Genomic DNA, 8,037 nt, shown 5'->3' with positions numbered 1-8,037 from the left:
TGTGTGTGTGTGTGTGTGTGTGTGTGTGTGTGTGTGTGTGTGTGTGTGTGTGTGTGTATCAAACTCACCAGCGATGCACTCATTCACTTCCTCGTGGCAAAAACAAGAGCACAAACTCCTCTTCGATTGTTAACTGAACAATAAAGAAAATTGCACAATCACAATATATATACTTATCTAATAAGAAAACAAACTTGGAATTTGGTCTCCAACTAAAGCAAATGTTGAGGCAAAGTCTGTTTAAATGGAATTAATGGTTACTGCCGATAAAAGACCTCTGATTTGTCATCTGTAATGCTTCATCTCGGTCTTGGAGGGAGCTGTCGTAGTCCCTTTTCTATGTTTATCACAGCTGTCAAATAGTCCTACTTTTATGTCGATGGTAACTGCAAACCTTAGTCCTACTTCTATGTCTATGACCTGTCCCTGTTTTTTGTTTTGAGAATCTGGTCACCCTACCAATAAAGGAACCGCCACCGACACTGGATGAAGCTTGGGTGGAGTTTAGCCGCCAAATAATGCCGTGTGACCAGCACTTATTTGTCCTCATCAGATTTTGACCCTCAGCAAGAGAAAAAAAATTGCAAAACGGAAAAAGGAGAAAGAAAAAGAGGTAAAATCAGTGACAAATGGAGAAAGCAGATACGAAACAGAACCTGCAAAAGTGAGATAAAGGGACCGGAAGTGCTTAGTGGTGGATAAAAGAGGCATAAAGTGGAATCAAGACTGGTCGAGTTCGTGTTCACCGCCCTGACATTTGCTAGCAAAGGCCGCATGTGTCGCTTCCTAACAAAACTTTGGGCCCTGAAGAATCATATAATCAGATATAACGTATAGAGTAATCGGTTTACAGCTATATGTATGTTAGACATAGTCACTGTATTGTACCACTCGTGTACTAGGCTAACGAGCCCATTTTTGATGGGACCTGCCCTATTCCACAGTTCCGTTTAAATTATCAATGTCCTCATAAAATATCTTTCTGTCACTATTTGTTATTATTGTTAGCTAATTAATGGCCTATGCCTTCGTTTAGCCAGGTTATGTTATTTTCTACTCATCGTTTTTACAGTGTATATATTACACACAATAGCTGTCAGAGTGCTATTACACCTTATTTACAATTAGCACATTACAAGGATAACGTAATGATTAAGATATAAAGTAACATTTATGGAACATTTGCCTTAAATATTAGATTTCGTGAGTCACTGAAGCTTATTTTATTTTTAGTAATAATCATCTGTTTTGACCATTTTGGGCGAGTTGTAAATAATCAATGTAGATTCAGTCTTGTGTTCTTATAATTCTCATTTGTGCTTTTTGATTTTCAAAGTTTCACACCCTGATCCAGCTGTTGTTACCATTACCATGAAGGAATTGATACTTTTGTAATTTCACAACTGTTTCTTACTTTAATCCTTGGACTTGCTTTACACAACTATTCAGGATTGTGCTAACCATCTTTTTGAGTTGTGAAATATGTTGAGAGTTAAGGAAATGTTGTAATTACACTTCCACTATCATGGCTGCAAACAATCAGGAGAAGGAGGAAAATGCTCAGTGGGACTTCTCTGGCCTGAATAATCACATGCAAAGGCTGGGCGGCTGGTTAAGAATGGCAAAAAGATAAGGGTTCATGACCGCACTTTTTTTGGTGTACACGCAAAACAAAGTTCCAACCATAGGAAAGATTGGAAATGCCTTGAACAGTGGGAAAGGTTGGGATGTTGGGGTCTCCCACAACTTAGGGTGGGGACACAGAAGATGACCTGGGAAGAAACTGTTTGGTGGTGTTCCCATCGTCCTAGGCTGAGATATGGGCAGGAGTGCATTTTAAAAAAGGCCCCTGTTGGACCTGATACGCTTGTGGTAGTGTTTCCCTACATATTTTGCTTTTTCCTCATGGGTTTGGCTAATTCTCTTTTTGTGGCCTTAGGGCTCTGGACACTTTCCCACTGTAAATGCAGTGTGAAAGTGTGAGTGCCTTTCCTACACGTTAGGAACTGGTGCTTGATTGGTGTTTTTTTAAACACATGTCCAAAGCCTGCCATTGCAGGCTGTGCGCAGATGCACTTTTGCTCAGGTTGGCTTTTTGACCTACTGGCCAATCCAGAGGGGACCTTTCAATGCCACTAGGACACCACTGGAGCAGCCGCGGTCCGTAGTAGGAGTAACTGCAGGGCGGTGATGTGGGGAGGGGCAGGGTGGGGGGTAGTAAGCTATGGATTATGGAGGTTTACAGGTAAGTTAACATATAAATTAATAAAACGAATTTCGTTGCGTGCACAGCGTCGCATTTGGGGATGCAATGCACGCAACGAAATTCGTTTTATTAATTTATATGTTAACTTACCTGGAAACCTCCGTAATCCATAGTTTACTACCCCCCACCCTGCCCCTCCCCCTCCCCACGTCACCGCCCTGCAGTTACTCCTACTACGGACCGCGGCTGCACTGGAGTAAGTCTTAGGGGGTGAAGCATGTGGTAGGTGAAAAGTAGGGCAGGTACACATATGTGTTCCCTGCCCAGGTAGTGGAAAATACCTGTGTGCGTTTTCTCTACCTATGAGGATTGCTCTTCCCATAGGTTAACATGGGGAATGGTTGAAATTACTTCAAGCTGCGATAGTGTCTTACAGTACAGGAGCCTCATAATGTTTCCTATTATTGGATTCACAATGACAAACCTTCTCCTGTGGTAAAGAGGGATTTGTCATTATTAGCTTAGAAATGGCATTTCTAGAAAGTGGGCATTTCTTTGCTTTAAAACCCTTTGCATGCATTTTAGTTTGACTCCAGTCTACACTGGAGGATGGAGGAGCACATCTGTGTATTCCCTAGAGACAGCAATAAACATTGGGAATGCAACTGGAATGACAGACCTCTGCCATTTGAGGTTTTGACACTTGATCTCTGGGAGCCAGATCATGGCTAGACTAAAGTTTAAGATCTGTATTCCATGGCCCCACGGCAGACAGGACTGACATTTAGAGGAGACATCTGTGGTTCAAAGGGAAACCTCTTAACCATCCCCAACTTCAAAGGCAAACTACAGTATAACTACTGGTGCCATACTTCAGCAGGGTAGAGATACACTTGTAGGGACGTGGGACCGGAGACCTTGGAACTGAGTGGTGCATACTGACAGAGGAATCTGTTGTGCACAAGGAGGATTACTGCCATTGGAAGGGACCGTACACCCTTACTGCATAGTGGCTGGCCTGGGCTGACTATCTGCTGCTGTGTGGCACCCAGAAGTGTACTCTCCAAGGAATTGTTGGCTTGCCCCCTGTTTTTCAGAAGTTTCAGGGACTTCAAAGCTATCATACGAGGGACCCACACTGTCTACTTGTGACAACTGGAGAGTGGTGCCCTCTTGAGGGCTCACATCATCTGCTGGATTCCCATGCCCGTATATCAGGAGAGTGGCCCCTGCATCATGCGGCCTAGATGCGCATAAGTGTCTTGTTGGTGGTGTTGCAGGGATTCTGCACATACACAGAACTATGCGCAGGAAAACAGAACCTCAGTGAATAGGGGTGTACCAATCTACCACAATAGTACCCAAAATCCCAAAATGACTATCTATAGTGTCTCATTTGTTCTCCTCCAAATATCACGGAGCTACAAATGATTAGACAACCCAGAACACAACACTCCCGACTCTCTCAGGAATTGCGGGAGCAAGACGTACTCTTTCGCTCACTCACTCGTACTTGTCCACAATGAGAATAGGCAGAGTCACTGAAATAGTTCAAAATTTTTATTTTAACTATCATGCTCTACAATACAGTATACGTGCCTCTACTAGTAGCAAAATCCATAAACTCAGCACAGTTAGCATTGTTACAATTCCATAGAATACAAATGGAGCAGTAATTTCATATAAAGACTGTGGAAATAAGGGCCTTTAGACCTGACCACCCTTCCCTTGACTAGAAGAAGTTTATTTTATAAAAATGACGATCTCTGGGCTTTGACAGCAGACCCCATACCTTAAAGCCTGAATGTAAGGTTTACATCATAGGAACAGCGGAGCTCTCCTCCATGGAACTGCTTTTCTCGAAGTGTGGTAAAACAACATGCAACAACGTAATATCAAAGCACAAGTCTTCAGTACTGCAGCTGTTTGTAGCATGTTATGTCTACGTGCTAGGGACTGACCAGAACAGAATAACAAGGGGCATTGTTGATCCACCTTGCACATCGTTTTCAGACTAAACTCCAGGAAAGGCAGAGAACGCGAAAGCAGCCTGTTCTCATGTGAAATGCACAAACAGAGTCTTGCAAAAACAAAGTAATGAAGTAAAGTGCACAAAAGCAGTATCATGGCAGCAAAGCTCATGCTAATTTAACAATGTCGACAACATCCCTAAGAGCCATATAACACCCTAAGAACCATATAACAGTGGTGAGCGAACTCACCAGTTGTGGGACCTCACGTGGCCTGCTTTGTCGATCATGCTGCATCGCTCTCGTGCGACACGCCAACTGAATGCACATTGCATGAGGTGCCTGATTCACAGGTTGCGACCCTCGGAGGTGGGGGTGCAGCCATAGCAGTGCCTCACTCTACCTCGTGTGGCATGGCTGAACTTGTGCCTGTGTGTGTGACTGGAATTGGCTGCTGCGACTCAACTTAATGCGCACCTGACATTGTGCCTTATTTCTAAGGGGGTACGGAATTGGTAACTCTTCGTTGTGTGTGACCAAAATTGTCTGGTGCGACTCAGCTCAACGGGCACCAAATGTTGCACCTCATTTCCAGGAAGGGGCTGAATTTGCGAGTCTGCAATGTGTGTGATCGAAATTGGCTGCTGCGACTCATACCAATGCACATCAGACGTTGTGCCTCATTTCCAGGGAGGCGCAGAGGAGCAGATTCTAGTGCCAGAGTGCTCAGATTGCCTGGGTGCCACTTTAATCAAAGTGTGTCCTATGGGGGGCCTCCTTCTTCCAAGAGGCTCCCCAGCTTCATCCCCCATTTATCGATTGCAGCTTCTTGTGCCCTCAGTGTGGCGGTCCAACTGCCCTCTCCTCACCGCGTCCAAACAACTTCGTGTTGCGAGGTAGTATTGCCCAGAGTGGGCCTGGGTTGTGAGACTAATTGACTGGGCTAAAGAACACTTCCGTGATCGGAATCGCGAAAATGTTTAAAATTATTGCAAACAAGCGGAAATATCGCGAAGATGCGGAATTTTTTTCCCCGCATGTTCACGAGATTTTCTGCATGGTTGCGGGTCGCCAACTTACCCATGTGGTTGCTCGCGGGCGCAGCCATCTTGTTTTGAGTTGTCTCGCGGTGCATGATCGCGAGAAGAAAGACGTGATCGCGCGACACATGACGTCACTGCGGGCGCGAACTGTCGCGAGACAGCGCAAATGGCTAAAAACAATCCAACATCTCATGGAGAACGCGACCGGATCAAGAAAACTTGTCGGCGAACGCAGGGATTCAGGTAAGGCGATTGCGCGCGCGTGAGAATGTATTATTTTACAGCGCGAGCAAGAAACAAATTATCGCCAAGCTGCGGAAAGCGGAAATTTTGACATTTTCGCGCTCTCCGCAGAACGTGAAAATGTCAAATTATCGCAATTTCCGCAAACGGAACGAAATTTTTGCCCAGGCCTAGTCACAAGACGGCGTGCAACCCTGGCCTTCACAGAACTGGGCTAGTGCCTGAAGGCATTGTGTGGAGTCCGTTGATTGAACTTCCTGAGTAGTGGCCAAACATCCATTTGTCGACTGCTGCCTGATCAGCCTGTTACTTACACCCCACCTTGTTCCCTGGGACCCTGACTAAGTGTGATTCCAGCCGTGATCAGCCTAGTGTTAGGGGTTAGGTTTCCTTTATCTGCAGCCCGTGGGTGTAGGGTTGCCGGGTTGGCTGAAGGGTGGAGGAGGACTTGGGCCACGGGGTCTGCGAGTGCATAATCAACTGACCTGCTGGATATCAGTGCACCATATTAGGGTGCTGTCTGTGTGTGTGTGCAAGTGCGTGCCATACAAACCTGCCTGATTTCCGTAGCACTGAGTATCGGTGATGTGTAAGTGTGTGGGAGTGACTGCCTGCGATTATTTCCACCGCACAGCGGTGTTACCTTGCACGTTGATTCCTTGCCAAAAGAATATTGCATTTGACATCGGATTTTACCCGTGCGGCCTTGGCCCATGGGGCTATTTAAAAGTATTGTAATTATCTGCGCGTTCACATTTCTGATACCATTGTGAACTGGGGTGCACCCTATAACAGTGTGGTATTGATGTAGAACAATCACTAGGGTGGGCCTCGTTCTGGCAACGCTTTGCACCGCATAAGGGTGCTGGGGGGTAAAGTAGGATTTTTCCCAAGTGTACATATTACTGATGTCACTTTCAACACAGTTGCGCTTAGTACTGCTAGTGATATTTCCAAATGTGATTTATGCCCAGAAATACATGATGTTCATGATGTGCTAGTTATTGTGTGTGTTGAATACAAACTTTATTTACATACACCACGTGTGAAGTCTCAGTGTATTTATTGTGTGAGAGTGCTGTGCCAATGCTTTACACATTGTCTCTGTGATAAGCCTGACTGCTCAATGCCGAGCTCCCCAAGGATGAGCACAGGTTATACAGTGAGTGTAATCACCCTCCCCTGAAGGGAGTGGTAGGTTCCGCCTGGCTAGGGCCTCGCCTCAGCCAACCAGAACGTGCCAGTTCCAACAGCCCTTCAAAGCATTATGGGGCGATTTTACCTGAAGCAGTGAATAGGTTAATAATAGGCTCACCCTGCACAGCCTGAAGCTTTATCTTTTGGCGTTTTTTGACAGTATCCATTCCTCTTTCATAGGTGCCTGGTCCCACCTGGACACCCCATACTGTCCTCATCTTGAGGGGCAGCCCAGGGAGCCCAGGCCTGGCTGTCCCTGCTGGTTTCCCGCCCATGCAGGACCCTCCTGCTACTGCCGGAGCAGGCAAGGTTCCTCTAATGACTGTGGCAGCCCCCCGCTCCCTCTGGACATGGGCATGGGGAGCGGGGTGGGCTGGCTATGGCTTGGGGAGCACGAAGGCACCCCCCATCGCTTTTCAGCATGCAGGGGTCGGGGATGGGATCCCGGCCTCCTTTGAATGCGAGTGCCTCGGGGATGAGGTCCCCAGGTGTTTAGGAGATTAAAGGGAAGGAAGCCCTCAATGGAGGCAAAATATGAATTATGCTTGCACCATCCCCCGAGCCCTGGCCCATCCCGGGTGAATTCACCAGTTGATGCGGTGGAGCCCCACAAGCTCTGTGCGAGGAAAGGTCGAAGTTTGCCAACCTTTAAAATGCCATAACTTGGGCCCTTTTGGCCCGATTTGGACGATCCTGGACTCATTTTACTCCTGGGGATGAGCTCTATCTTCCCGGTTGTTCTCCTTTGTAGCTTTGTTGGTGGGCACAGAAAAGTCCAGGGCTTCCCCCAACTGGTCCTCAGGGAGAGTAAGGGGGCCAGCCTCATTGGCTATTGGGGAGACCCACTGGTCCTCGGGGAAAACTGGACAGAGTCCTGGGTCCTGAGTGGGGGTCAAGGGGTTCCTCCTTCCTGTTCTCCATGGCAGTCCCAGGATCCAGCAGCACAGTAGTTAGAAAATCCATAGGTAAATGAGAGTCTTTTCATTGTCCAAGAATTAATAATGGGTAGAGGAGGGTTCCAGAAGACAGGCACCCCTAGCCAATCCTGGGGTTTCACTTCAGCTCTTCACCGCTGTCCCGACCCTCCTGCACAGCATGTCGGGACAATCTAAAATGGCGTCATCCTGGAGCCACTGTTCACATCAGCTTTGGGGTCTCATCTTCACTTTTCGCTGACATCACTGCCAGGGACTTACACAGTAGGATTTCAAGGGCAGCCCCCTTCTGGGTTTGCTCCCTTTATCTGGGCACTCTCCTTTGTTCACTGGGCGTTGGCAGGCCCATCCCTGGTTCAGTGTGGCAGCTGGGTGATCGATAAAGATCATTACGTCCCACCTCTTTCCTCCTCACCAGCTGGAAGTAGTCCTGCTAATTCCTC

General features: G+C 47.0%; 1 protein-coding gene across 1 annotated transcript in view; it reads left to right on the top strand.

The window, feature by feature from the left end:
- The first annotated feature begins 569 nt into the window (after positions 1 to 569).
- Positions 570 to 8,037, top strand: part of LOC146799185 (uncharacterized) — a 57,832-nt gene continuing 50,364 nt past the window's right edge. Inside the window, exon 1 of the mRNA XM_085628056.1 lies at positions 570 to 613. The gene's annotated coding sequence lies outside the window, so the exon portion shown is untranslated. The remainder of the gene's footprint in view (positions 614 to 8,037) is intronic.

The sequence above is a fragment of the Triturus cristatus genome, chromosome 9, assembly GCF_964204655.1.
Source record: "Triturus cristatus chromosome 9, aTriCri1.1, whole genome shotgun sequence".
Lineage (NCBI taxonomy): Eukaryota > Metazoa > Chordata > Amphibia > Caudata > Salamandridae > Triturus > Triturus cristatus.
Note: the sequence above shows the minus strand (reverse complement) of the source record. Positions and strands in the feature narration are given on the sequence as shown.